The sequence below is a fragment of the Anomaloglossus baeobatrachus genome, unplaced genomic scaffold (assembly GCF_048569485.1).
Source record: "Anomaloglossus baeobatrachus isolate aAnoBae1 unplaced genomic scaffold, aAnoBae1.hap1 Scaffold_220, whole genome shotgun sequence".
Classification (NCBI taxonomy): Eukaryota; Metazoa; Chordata; class Amphibia; order Anura; family Aromobatidae; genus Anomaloglossus; species Anomaloglossus baeobatrachus.
This window is the reverse complement of record NW_027441990.1, coordinates 245,872-260,348: the sequence shown is the minus strand read 5'-3', so window position 1 is coordinate 260,348 and position 14,477 is coordinate 245,872. Positions and strand designations below refer to the sequence as shown.

At 46.8% G+C, this 14,477-nt stretch overlaps 1 pseudogene; it reads left to right on the top strand.

Annotated features, from left to right (window-relative positions):
• The first annotated feature begins 13,918 nt into the window (after positions 1-13,918).
• Positions 13,919-14,125, top strand: LOC142261433 (U2 spliceosomal RNA; annotated as a pseudogene).
• The last annotated feature ends 352 nt before the right edge of the window (positions 14,126-14,477 follow it).

Genomic DNA, 14,477 nt, shown 5'->3' with positions numbered 1-14,477 from the left:
CGTCGAACGTTCGACGAACCGAACTCGAGCCAATAGGAAACAATGGCAGGCAATCACAAACACAGTAAAACACCTAGAAAACACCCTCAAAGGTGTCCAAAAGGTGACAAACAACTCACAACACAACACAAACACATGGGAAAGTGACAAGGACATATACTCATGCGAAAACAAAACAGCTGGACAAGGAAAAAGAGGAGGACACACAGATATAGGCATGGCACGCCATTCTAAAATCATGTAAAACACCGCAAGGTGACTCCAAGAGGAGTCTCCCTTTTTTCCAAAAATTGGGCCCCACACACACCCACCCCTTCAGTGGCAGCAGTTGTGCCCCAGTTGTACACTTCACAGCTACATTTGCATCAAGCACATTCAAAAATACGCTATTCTTAACCGTCCCCAGGATGACACCGGGGTAGGTAGCAAAGTCTTTCCTGATCCCAGCTCTGTTCATCTTGGCTTATTTTAAAAACACAGCAAGCAAGGGTTACTCCAAGCGGAGTCTCCCTTTTTTCCAAAAATTGGGCCACACAGACACCCACCCCATCAGTGGCAGCACTTGGGCCCTAGTTGCAAACAGGATGTTTTGATTTGCATCAAGCAAATTCAAAAATACGCCATAATTAACCGTCCCCAGGATGACACCGGGGTAGGTAGCAAAGTCTTTCCTGATCCCAGCTCTGTTCATCTTGGCTTCTTTTAAAAACACAGCAAGCAAGGGTTACTCCAAGCGGAGTCTCCCTTTTTTCCAAAAATTGGGCCACACAGACACCCACCCCATCAGTACTTTACCCTCCACACCAGTCCCAAGCTGGAAGCACTGCAGCACTGCCTCGGCGAAGCGGCAACAGGCTGTGCTGCAGCTAATCTGCATAGGTGACAAACCCCACAATGCAGAAGAGGTGTGGACAGCTCTAAAACAGCATGCAGATCACTGGCTCACACCTCTGAACCTAAAGCCAGGAAAGGTTGTGTGTGACAATGGCCGGAACCTGGTGGCGGCTTTGAGGCGAGGCCAGCTGACACATGTTCCATGCGTGGCCCATGTGCTCAACCTCGTGGTTCAGCGGTTTCTAAACTCATACCCAGAGCTGTCTGATCTGCTGGTAAAAGTTCGCCGCCTGTCTGCACATTTTCGAAAGTCACCTACTGCTTCAGCCGGCCTTGCCGGCTTTCAGCGTCATTTGCATCTTCCGGCTCACAGACTGGTGTGTGATGTCCCCACGCATTGCTGATATGTGCCCGTTCAAGTGTCTCGGGAATTTTCAACAGATCCGTCCGAAGGTGGATGGCCCCTTATTATGTCACGAGGATGGGTCCTTTTTATCGAGATACCAATTTGTGAGTGTTTTTAGGGCATGTTTGAAGTCGTTGGGGTTAGATCCGAAGTCTTTCGGATTGGGGCAGCGAAGGAGGCCTCTATATGCGGCCTACCGGAGGAGACAGTTAAGCAGATTGGTAGGTGGAAGTCGCAGCGCTTTAAGTCGTATGTACGTCCCCAGGTGGTTGTTGGCAATTGAGGGGAAAAGGGGGGGGTATTAGGGTAGCAATGGGGGGGGTGAGAGTGTGTGTTTTTTGTCAATTTGGTTTGGTGAGGCAATAAAATGGTGTCGTCTGTACATTTTGTATTGCAGAAGCACCCCCCCTTCCTTCCCTGGTCTGGATCCTTGGCCACTCTTATGTGTATTGGGGAGCCCGACGAGCGGACGCGAGATGGAACGGGAGACAGCTAGGTTTTGAGAAGGACCTGGCTCTCGTGCGATGGCTCGGTGTTCGGGGGTTAGGGTGGAACAGGGTGTTGCAGGAGGTGCATAGATACGCCCGGTTGGACAGACCTCCTGACATCTTAGTGTTGCATGCCGGGGGGAATGATTTGGGTGGGCGTCCTTTTCGAATCTTGATAACGGACATCAAACATGATTTGTTACGGTTATGGGTGTCGTTTCCAGGTCTAACGATAGTCTGGTCGGAGATAGTAGCGAGAAAGAGTTGGCAGAAAGCGCGGTCAGTTGACAGGTTGAACAAGGCGCGGGCGAAGGTTAATAGGGCGATCTCGAAGTTTGTTAGTCGGAACGGGGGTATAGCAATACGGCATGTTGAGTTGGAAAGGACGGAAGAGGAATTTTGGTTGGCTGACGGGGTACACCTTAATGCGGTGGGAACTGACTTATGGGCTCTTGGCTTGCAGGGAGGTATTGAGAGGGCCCTTTGCTTGCGGGGGGTCTCAGGCACTTGAAGGGTTTCAAGGTGCCTTCGTTGTGGTGTTGTTTATTGGTGGGTCCTTGAAGTTGGTTTAAAATTGGTTCGGGGATTCATCCGGGTATGGATCCCCTCATTGGCAGAATTGATGGTCCCCTAGTGATTTTGGGGGGGAACCCCGACGGGGTATGTCGGGGCCCCTGGGGGTGTGGTTGGGGTTGACGGAGGATTAACCCTAACCATTTGGTGCTACTGAGTCAGTGTGGGTAACGGCTGGGAGCAAGTTGAGGTTTTTTATTGCTCGGTTATGGGAATCACCAGGGTTTTGGTAGCTTCAAGGACCTTACCACATTGCAAATTTTATTGGTTATGTATTCTTGTTAATAAAATGGCTGCTATGGCCAAAATTATCCAAAGATAAATTTGTGTCTGTGTAATTACTTTTAAATAAGAAATGGGAATGGAGGTGTGGGGTATGAAAGGAAGACCGGAGTCAACAATTCCAGGGTCAAGCATGTTTATTTGCGTAAGCTTCGTTCCAGGGTAGAAAGGGTAAGAGTGCCTTTCAGAATTCGAAGTGGTCGGACTGTACGGACCACCAAGAACTGCAGGAGAGCTTGAACATCTTCCCATGGATGTGCGACATCCTCCCTCATCAGTTACGTAGGTAAGCAGGTTCTCAGCATTGCAGCCCATTTGTTGTCTTAAGTTAGTTAAGCGGGGTTAACTAACCTGTCAGTTCAGCCTCAGGTCTAAAGCAGAGGCCTGGACTCCACTCCTTACTCCTCACTCCACAACTCTCCTTAAAAACAACTGACTCCTTTTTCCTGCCCCGGGGTCTCCAGACCCTTAGGTGGGCGTTTCCTTCCGTCTGGTCCTGCCCACTGGTGTGCCTGTCTTTCCCTGGGGGAGGTGACTAGGGTTTTCTGGTTGGCTTTGTGTGACTTAGGTGAGGGAAGTTGTTATGCGGGGGCCTATGTGTGACTACCTGCAGTGTCAGGGCGTCACATATGTATGTGTGTATGTCTGCTAAAGGAATCCGCACCGTCATATTTACAAACACAAAATTTTGACTCTATGCACAGAAGAGAGTCATGCTATTTACATGATTTGTGTTTTTTTACCTTTTAAAACTATCATTAAATGTTAAGTTTTAGTTAGGGATTTATGCTTCTGTCTGTCTCTCTCCCAGTCTCTGTCATCTGTCTGTCTCTGTGTGTCTCTATCTCTATCCATGTCTCTCTGTCTCTCTATCTCTGTCTGTCTCTCTGTGTCTGTCTGTCTTTCTCTCTTTGTGGCTGTCTGTTTCTATGTCTGTCTGTCTCTTTTCCAGGTCTGTCTCTTTTCCAGGTCTGTCTCTTTCCCTGTCTGTCTGTCTCTTCCCCTGTCTGTCTCTTCCCCTGTCTGTCTCTTCCCCTGTCTGTCTCTGTATTTCTTTGTCTGTCTCTGTCTGTCTCTTCCCCTGTCTGTCTCTTTCCCTGTCTCTCTCTGCCTGTCTCTCTTTGTCTCTCTCTGTCTGACTCATTCCCCGTTTGTCTCTTTCCCTGTCTATCTCTGTATTTCTTTGTCTGTCTCTATCTGTCTGTCTCTCTCTGTCTGTCTCTTCCCCTGTCTGTCTGTTTCCCTGTCGGTCTGCCTTTTCTCCTGCCTGTCTCTGTATGTTTGTCTTTGTCTGTTTCCCTATCTGCCTCTGTCTCTTTCTCTGTCTCTGTCTGTCTGCCTTTTTTCCCTGTCTATCTCTGTCTGTCTCTTTCCCTGTCTGCCTCTGTCTGTTTGTCTCTGTCTCTTTCCCTGTCTGTCTATGCCTATCTGTCTCTGTCTGTTTGTCTCTCAGTCTGTGTCTGTCTCTCTCTATCTGTCTCCCCACTGACATCATATTATCTCACACATAAGCTTCTTATACTATGAATGTCCTTTGTTCCTATAGCAACCAATCACAGCTGCTATTAATAACTTGCAGCTCCCACCTCCATTCAGTTTAATGGAGGCAGGTTTTTTGGAGAGTAACTGTAAAGGTTAAATATTCCTGTTAAAACATAGTCTACAAAGTTCCCTGAGTCACATGAGGTGTCTGCAAAATTTTGTGTTTGTAAATATGACGGTGCGGATTCCTTTAGCAGACATACACACATACATATGTGACGCCCTGACACTGCAGATAGTCACACATAGGCCCCCGCATAACAACTTCCCTCACCTAAGTCACACAAAGCCAACCAGAAAACCCTAGTCACCTCCCCTAGGGAAAGACAGGCACACCAGTGGGCAGGACCAGACGGAAGGAAACGCCCACCTAGGGGTCTGGAGACCCCGGGGCAGGAAAAAGGAGTCAGTTGTTTTTAAGGAGAGTTGTGGAGTGAGGAGTAAGGAGTGGAGTCCAGGCCTCTGCTTTAGACCTGAGGCTGAACTGACAGGTTAGTTAACCCCGCTTAACTAACTTAAGACAACAAATGGGCTGCAATGCTGAGAACCTGCTTACCTACGTAACTGATGAGGGAGGATGTCGCAAATCCATGGGAAGATGTTCAAGCTCTCCTGCAGTTCTTGGTGGTCCGTACAGTCTGACCACTTCGAATTCTGAAAGGCACTCTTACCCTTTCTACCCTGGAACGAAGCTTACGCAAATAAACATGCTTGACCCTGGAATTGTTGACTCCGGTCTTCCTTTCATACCCCACACCTCCATTCCCATTTCTTATTTAAAAGTAATTACACAGACACAAATTTATCTTTGGATAATTTTGGCCATAGCAGCCATTTTATTAACAAGAATACATAACCAATTAAATTTGCAATGTGGTAAGGTCCTTGAAGCTACCAAAACCCTGGTGATTCCCATAACCGAGCAATAAAAAACCTCAACTTGCTCCCAGCCGTTACCCACACTGGCTCAGGAGCACCAAATTATAAGGGTTAATCCTCCGTCAACCCCAACCACACCCCCAGGGGCCCCGACATACCCCGTCGGGGTTCCCCCCCAAAATCACCAGGGGACCATCAATTCTGCCAATGAGGGGATCCATACCCGGATGAATCCCCGAACCAATTTTAAACCAACTTCAAGGACCCACCAATAAACAACACCACAACGAAGGCACCTTGAAACCCTTCAAGTGCCTGAGACCCCCCGCAAGCAAAGGGCCCTCTCAATACCTCCCTGCAAGCCAAGAGCCCATAAGTCAGTTCCCACCGCATTAAGGTGTACCCCGTCAGCCAACCAAAATTCCTCTTCCGTCCTTTCCAACTCAACATGCCGTATTGCTATACCCCCGTTCCGACTAACAAACTTCGAGATCGCCCTATTAACCTTCGCCCGCGCCTTGTTCAACCTGTCAACTGACCGCGCTTTCTGCCAACTCTTTCTCGCTACTATCTCTGACCAGACTATCGTTAGACCTGGAAACGACGCCCATAACCGTAACAAATCATGTTTGATGTCCTTTATCAAGATTCGAAAAGGACGCCCACCCAAATCATTCCCCCCGGCATGCAACACTAAGATGTCAGGAGGTCTGTCCAACCGGGCGTATCTATGCACCTCCTGCACCCTAACCCCCGAACACCGAGCCATCGCACGAGAGCCAGGTCCTTCTCAAAACCTAGCTGTCTCCAGTTCCATCTCGCGTCCGCTCGTCGGGCTCCCCAATACACATAAGAGTGGCCAAGGATCCAGACCAGGGAAGGAAGGGGGGGTGCTTCTGCAATACAAAATGTACAGACGACACCATTTTATTGCCTCACCAAACCAAATTGACAAAAAACACACACTCTCACCCCCCCCATTGCTACCCTAATACCCTAATACCCCCCCCCTTTTCCCCTCAATTGCCAACAACCACCTGGGGACGTACATACGACTTAAAGCGCTGCGACTTCCACCTACCAATCTGCTTAACTGTCTCCTCCGGTAGGCCGCATATAGAGGCCTCCGTCGCTGCCCCAATCCGAAAGACTTCGGATCTAACCCCAACGACTTCAAACATGCCCTAAAAACACTCACAAATTGGTATCTCGATAAAAAGATATATGTAATAAGGGGCCATCCACCTTCGGACGGATCTGTTGAAAATTCCCGAGACACTTGAACGGGCACATATCAGATGCCACAACCATCCCCAAACGGACTAGTCTACCCACACCTCTCTGATCAGTTTTCGATTTCCTAATCCAAAATTCAACTCCGTTTTCCACTGACATAATGTCACCCCAATCCAAGCCCCCGGGGAACGCCTTACTGGGCGATACCAACTCCCCAACCCGCAGGGCTCCAAAAAACGCCAAAGAAAAGGCTAACTTAAACAAACTCACCTCAAACGGAGATAGACAAACCCCCCACAACGCCCTACCCAGCCGGGTAGGGACCCAGCCCAGCCCAGCTGGGACCCAGTTTGAGCGAGGAACGGAACAAGTCCTTCCCACACCAAGGTTTGCAGGCCCTACCTCAGTCAGGGTTTCACCCACACTCTACAGCTCCGGAATGTCATGCTCTTCAGCCTCCTCCTCCTCCTGCGCATCCTCATCCACTTTACCCTCCACACCAGTCCCAAGCTGGAAGCACTGCAGCACTGCCTCGGCGAAGCGGCAACAGGCTGTGCTGCAGCTAATCTGCATAGGTGACAAACCCCACAATGCAGAAGAGGTGTAGACAGCTCTAAAACAGCATGCAGATCACTGGCTCACACCTCTGAACCTAAAGCCAGGAAAGGTTGTGTGTGACAATGGCCGGAACCTGGTGGCGGCTTTGAGGCGAGGCCAGCTGACACATGTTCCATGCGTGGCCCATGTGCTCAACCTCGTGGTTCAGCGGTTTCTAAACTCATACCCAGAGCTGTCTGATCTGCTGGTAAAAGTTCGCCGCCTGTCTGCACATTTTCGAAAGTCACCTACTGCTTCAGCCGGCCTTGCCGGCTTTCAGCGTCATTTGCATCTTCCGGCTCACAGACTGGTGTGTGATGTCCCCACGCATTGGAATTCAACTCTGCACATGTTGATCAGGATATGTGAGCAGAAGAGGGCAGTTGTTGAGTACCTGCATCACCTAAGCCATCGGGAAATGGGTCAAACTCCACACATAACACCTGAGGAGTGGAGATGGATGTCCGACCTATGTACCATCCTCCAAAACTTTGAGGACTCCACCAAGATGGTGAGCGGCGATGACGCCATTATTAGCGTCACCATACCGCTTCTCTGCCTTCTAAAACGGTCTCTGCTCAAAACCAAACATGATGCATTGCAGGCGGAACACGATGAGTTGGAGCAAGAAACAGTAGTGGGTGTGGGTGATAACACACAGCCCAGCCTCGTCTCATCACAACGTGCAGTGGAGGACTATGACGAGGAGGAAGATGAAGACATGGAGCAACTCTCCGACCAAATTGAGGATATGACATGCATACCAGTCATATGCTCAGTTCAGCGTGGCTGGCCAGAGGACAGGGTAGATGAGGAGGAGGAGGAGGAGAAGGAGGAGGACAGCATGTTCAGTCATCGTGTTGGTCTGGATATTGAAGTGATGGCTGTTAAGAGTCTGGCGCACATGGATGACTTTATGGTAAGCTGCCTGTCTCGTGACCCTCGCGTTAAGAACATCTTGGCCGACAATCATTACTGGTTGGTAACACTGTTAGACCCACGCTACAAGGAGAACTTTATGTCTCTTATTCCCGAGGCGGAGAGGTCAGCCAAAATGCAGCAGTTCTGGAAGGCCATAGTCACGGAAGTAGGCAAAGCATTCCCTTCACAAAACGCTAGCGTCATAATTGTAACACTATTAGTTAAAAGAAAGGGATAAACTGTAAAAAAAACAAAATAAGGCATAACTTTTTTTTAACATCAATTTTTTTTTTTTAGATTTAACCAAAGAATGTGCACATTTGTTATAATAAACAAGTGAAAAATGTTGAAAATCAGTCATCCAAAGGTGTGTGAAAAAAAAATATATATATGGTACCAATAAAAATGTCACTTTGTCCTGCAAAGAATGCAGCCCCCCACATTATTTTTTTCCTCTGTGCGGCCCATACACCCAGCCGAGTTTGAGACCCCCTGCCTTACACTATATAGATATCATGTTCATTCCCCATCTATCTTGCTCAGGAGAGCATCTCCCTCCCCCGGCACCAAGAGCAGCTCATACTGAATTGTTACAATGACTACATTGACACCCCCATACTTTGCACTGACGAGGGGCAAGCACCCCGAAACACCGTGTCTGCAAATTGGGATTCTGATCTGGCTTATATATCCTGAGTCATATTGCAATGGATTGTTGAAAATCCACTTGTGACTTTTAGGATCGCTACTTCCAATAGGTGGCGCTGTGCTAGAGTTTGTCTCCTTTACTGGAGAGACAATTTGTACATTGACTAGTAACACTGCACACAGAAATGCACCTTAATATTCCACTGTTAACCCTTTCCTCCCAGCAGTAACACACAACTCCTCACCTTGATATCATGGTGATTTATGGTCAGAATGACTTCAATGCGATCAGTGATTTCTATTCTAGCTCTGCTCACATAGATTTTATATCCACACTCAACTATAGGCCGTTCTTCATATTTTGGGGGTTTTTAGTCAGATATACTAGTTTGTGCCTGTATAGTATTGGTGTAGATGGGAGTGTAGGGCATGGGTTACATGGCACTGTGGTGGGATACTGATGGGAGGTATTGGTGCTGTGTTTGAGGCTTCTACTGGGTATTTTCCTACAAATACTGGAACAGCTCACTGCTTAGAATGATCCTTCCCAGCTCTATAATATATTATATATACCCCACAATGCAGGCTCACACACACATTTGTCTCAAGTGTGTTGTAGGGACACAGATACAGTCTTGGTCATGTGACTAAAGGCTACTTTACACACTGCGATATCGGTCCTGATATCGCTAGTGTGGGTACCCGCCCCCATCTGTTGCGCGACACGGGCAAATTGCTGCCCATGCTGCACAACACCGAACAGAACCAGTCACACATACTTACCTGCCCGGCGACGTCGCTGTGACCGGCGAACCGCCTCCTTTCTAAGGGGGCGGTTCGTGCGGCGTCACAGCAACGTCACTGAGCGACCGCCCAATAGCAGTGGAGGGGCGGAGATGAGTGGCCGGAACATCCCGCCCACCTCCTTCCTTCCTCATAGCGGCTTTGAGGCAGGTAAGGAGAGGTTCCTCGTTTCTGCGGTGTCACACGGAGCAATGTGTGCTGCCGCAGGAGCGACGAACTACATCGTTACTGCTGCAGTAACGATAATCGAGAATGGAGACCCATGTCACCGATGAGCGATTTTGCACGTTTTTGCAACGATGCAAAATCGCTCATCGGTGTCACACGCAGCAACATCGCTAATGCGGCCGGATGTGCGTCACAAATTCCGTGACCCCAACGACTCCGCATTAGCGATGTCGCAGCGTGTAAAGCCCCCTTTAGTGGGAGTGGTGTACAGGGTCTTAGCAGTAAAGAGTATTCCATATTTCTGCCAGATACCCACAGAGATATTGAAATCTGAAAAAAGAGACTTCTGCTCATTGAAGGTAAGAACTGCTCACATAGCGTTCAACTCCACAGCAAACGTGTGCTCTAGCACTGGCATCTCAGCAGGGATATTCCCCTACTACACATGTGTGTCTGGGTCGCTGTGACAGTTTACAGGACATAACTCAGGGCACCTAGACAGAAGGCAGAGGGACTACTTTCTATTTCTGGTGTAGATCTTAGTACAATATATATATATATACTATTACATGTGACACATGTACCTTGTATTACCATTATTCGCTGTATATGAACCCCTTTTCTCCGGGCATTATTTGTCTATAGCATTTTTCTCGAACCTGAGGCAACTGAGAACCCTTCAGTGAAGGAATTCCACTAACCCTCACAATACCAACCAGGGGCCTCCCTGCAGTAACTCAGGTAGTTGTACCCATTCTCTTTCCGCATTCTATGTGTTCTTCTTCTTTCTTCTTTTTTTTCTTTTTTCTTCTTTTTATTTCTATCATGTAGTTCAGGGGTTTATAGATATATGTCCTGCATCTCATATTTCCTTTAGTGGTGCTTCTTACCCATTCTCATATCATTTACCCTAGTATTTCATGATCCTGAGGCGACTGAGAACCCTTTAATAAAGGAATCCTTTTTCACTTGAATTGTCAAGTGATACTTACCAGTGACTATCACGTAATGTTACAGGTAGTTGCATTTTCTTCCTCTTCTTTCTCTCCTTTCTTCTTTGTCACACGGTCCATTGTGTTATAGCCCACGTGTCATGATAACACTTGTACCATCTTTTCATTTAGATTCCACCTACAATTATTTACCGATTCCAGTTCTGAAATAGGCTTTCATCATCTACTCACTAGAATTCTCAAGTGCATAAGGTACTGAGACATATACATGTTCACACCATTATAAAGAACAAAGTATAAACATTGAGGTTTTTCTCACACCCATGTTCCTGTGTTCTTTGATATGATATGTGTTCATTTCCTTCACTATATAGGATTGCAAGTTTTCCATTTGTACCTTAATGGCAATGACGCTATACAATTGAACACATATCATCCTGTTATCCATATAGGTGTGTATTTACCTGCTTGACTATTTTTGGTTGTTTGATCCAGAATGTTTCTCCAGATAGGTCATGTGGAAATTTTCTTTCCTCAGTACAAATGTTTTCACTATGGCTTTGGAAAAATTTTTTGTATGTGCATCATGGTTATTTGACCCATTGTACTCTCAAGTAGCAATATATTGTACTGTTATGTTGTACTATGTACTAATTACGTGTTTATATGGTTTTGTAACCCTTTATGATCTTAGATAACTTTATCCTTGATAAAGACCTAAAAACAAGGTCGAAACGTTGGATGAATTATCCTTTTGCACAAATAAAGAATTTTCAGCATTCCAAGAGTTCTTTTCTTACGTTATTGATCACTATAGTGTGCCAGAGCTATTTCTATTGAATTGACTCTTATTTTTTCTGAGCACCTGCTATATACACAGTGAGCCAGACATATTCAAGTTTCATTCAGAAGGCAGAGGGAAGCCTTAGCAGCTGAGCCTATATCTTGGCTTGTGAGCATTAGAACAGGCCGGCGATTACAGGGTAACATGAAAAATGTCCAGCTTGCATTATGACTAGAACATGACAATATCCTTTTAAGTACTAACCTATGATGCATTCCTAAGCAGTTGATGTTATATGTTCTACATTTCATTTTCTGCATACTTTACAAGTAGTAGAATTTGCTTTGATATAGGCAACTGGATTTTCACAATGAAAAGGCAAAGGATAACGCCCGAAAAAGACGCCATACATTATGTCAGTGCCATCACTGACAAACCTGGATTGACCATGAAATACATCAATCCCCTTAAAGGTGAGTTAAAACAAGTTTTAACTAAATTGCCTTAATATTGTCATGCATTAGAATGACTGTCTTAGGTAATGATAAATATTTTCTACAGGAAGAGGAGTGTTTGCTGAAACTGAAATCGAAAAAGGGAGTTTTGTTGCAGAATATCGAGGCGAGCTCACGTATGCACTTACGATGGTAGACAACTACTCGAGATTTATGGTTGTGGTACAAGTCAAAGATCTAATGGCCCATACTGCAGCGAAGGTCTTCCAAGCACACTTATGCAGACCTCATGGCTACTCAGAGAGAGTCCTCACAGATCAAGGCACTGCCTTTGAAGCGGAAATCTTCAAGGACTTCTGCAGCTTTTACCGATGCAGGAAGATGCGCACTACACCCTACCATGCTCAAACCAATGGTTATCAACCTGCTCAGGACTTTACCCCATATTCCAGATGTGGCCTTACAAGTGATTTATAGAGGGTTAACAATACGTTGGGATCACCGGATCTAATCTCCCTTTTTATACACCCTAAAATCTTGTTTGCTTTAGAATAAACAATAACATCATAAAGGTATAGCAGTACCGTTTCAAAGTTTCGGTGTCCCAAGCAGCATTCCATCAGCCTCTGGAAGGTTCCTGGCAAATTGCACAGCTCGAAGGGCATGCTTTTGAACTCGCAGAGACCCATCGGGGTGGCAAAGGCGGTCTTCTCCCGGTCTGCCTCAGCAACGGACACTTGCCAATAGCGACTAGTGAGATCAAGGGTAGAAAAATAATTTGCAGTTCTCAATGCAGCTAGCTATTCCTCAATACAGGGGAGTGGTGCTGTCCTTCTTCTTTAACAGGACCAACGGAGCTGCCCAGAGGCTACAACTGTCACGGATAACCCCAGCCTCCTTCATGTTGCTCAACATGTCCTTGGTACACTGGTAATGTGCAGGTAGTTTTGGCTTATATCTCTCTTTGATGGGTGGGTGTGCACTTGTGGGGATGTAGTGTTTGACCCCTTTTATTCTTCAAAAGTCTAGCGGATGTTTGCTGAAGACTTGCTCGTATTCTTGCACTAGCCTGTAGACCCCCTTCTTGTGATGTGAAGGTGTGGAGTCAGTGCCTACGTGTAATTCCTTACACCACTCCTCTGGCTGACTTGGTGAGCTGTCACTGAATGGGTGGGCTGAAGCAATGGTGGATGCTGCTGTTTGGATAGCATGTGTATCTACTGAGAACAGCTTATCAATGGTGGCAAATCGGAGCAGCTTAATCTCTTGCTCTCCGCAGTTCAACACTCTCATGGGCACTCTTCCCTTCCATATTAATGAATAAAACTATGATGTAAATAGCATATAGATACCCCACAAATGCAGATAAAAGTAGGTTATGGGAAAAGGGGGAAGAGAGAAACAGGAAAATAGTGGAATAAAGTATACCTTCCAGGTGGGAGAGGAAATGGCAGCACAGCCAGTGGAGGTGAAGCAAGGGGAGCCTGCAACTAAAGAGTTGAGAGCGTTATCACATGGTGACTGAGCCTGATTGTAACGGGAGCATAGAGGTGCCGATCCTGTCTTACCTGCGTTGGTGTAGAAGTGGGTGTCCTGTGGTGGAGTCAGCTGTGTGCAGTGGTGGCCGTGGGTTCTTTTATGTGCGACCGTAGTAATAGCTGCGCCCACTTCCTGTATGGGAGTGGAATGCAGTGAGGCTAATGGAACGCACGCCTGCGCATTTGTGTTTAACGTCGCGCATGTGCAGAACGGAGAAAAGGCTGCGCTCACTTCCTAATGAAAGGGAGTGAGACGCAGCTGGGAAGGGAAGGGAAAAGATTAGGGTTTGGGGATGATGAAAGGGCTTTCTACGGGCAAGGATGGCAAAGGGTGGCAGTGACGGAAAGTCAGGCAGCCTGTCCTGTCCTGTCCTGTCCGTCCGTCTTTTTGTATCATGAATTGGAAAGACTGCAAGGGGGAGGGGAGGTGCTTGGAGGAGGAGGAGTTATTCAGATTAATTGCAGTGGGCGGCGGCTGCAAAAAGCATCATTCTTCTTGTTTTTGCTCTGCAAAACAGCCTTTTCAAGGGTTGGCTTGGGTGACAAAATGTCTTCTGTAGGCGTGGGTTTGTCTCCCTCTCCCTAAGATGTGTCCGGTATAGGCCAGGGTGCCACTCAAGGCCGTAACCAATTCGGGTTATAGCTTCTCGGCCTTTTGGCTAAGATCAAGTGTAGTTTCGGAGGACGCTACCTTGGTCGGTACTGGAAGGTGCCTGGGATTGCACGTCTGCCGGCCTTGAGGAAGTGTGTGCGCCTTCTGGTGACACATAGCCCTCTTGTGCCTGGACGGTTCCCAGGCAACGGGAGGCGATCACCTTTGTTATTTTGAAGTCCTACTGATAAACAGAAAAAAAAAAAAATTAAATCTGTTCTTATCAGTTTAATATCTGATACGTCCCCTCTCTGGGGACCATATATTAAATGGATTTTTAGAACAAGGAGATGGAAAAAATCTTGCTCTGTCCACTCCACGCATTGACCTGGTATTGCAGTACCTCCAGGACCGGTGCACCCCTTCTTAACCCAGTTTCCAAAAGCAGAACTCAATTCACCTGATTCAAATGAGCCCCATTAGTGAATTGAAAGAAAGCAAAAACTTTATATGCACCTCAATTTGGCCAATTCACTTTTCACACTTTCACCCTTTTTTTTATCTTTCACACCTTTTACTTGCTTTATTGATGCAAAAGCTGTGCCAAATAGCAAACTCATCTCCACTCAACTTGACCAACTCTGCTATGTCCCGTGCAGTATCTTATTCTCAGTCTTATCTAGATCATTTGCAATTGAATAGAATAGATCCCTTTTGGACACATTGGATTCAGCTGCTGCAGTGACTGCAGGTGTTAGAAGATGCAGACTTGGCATC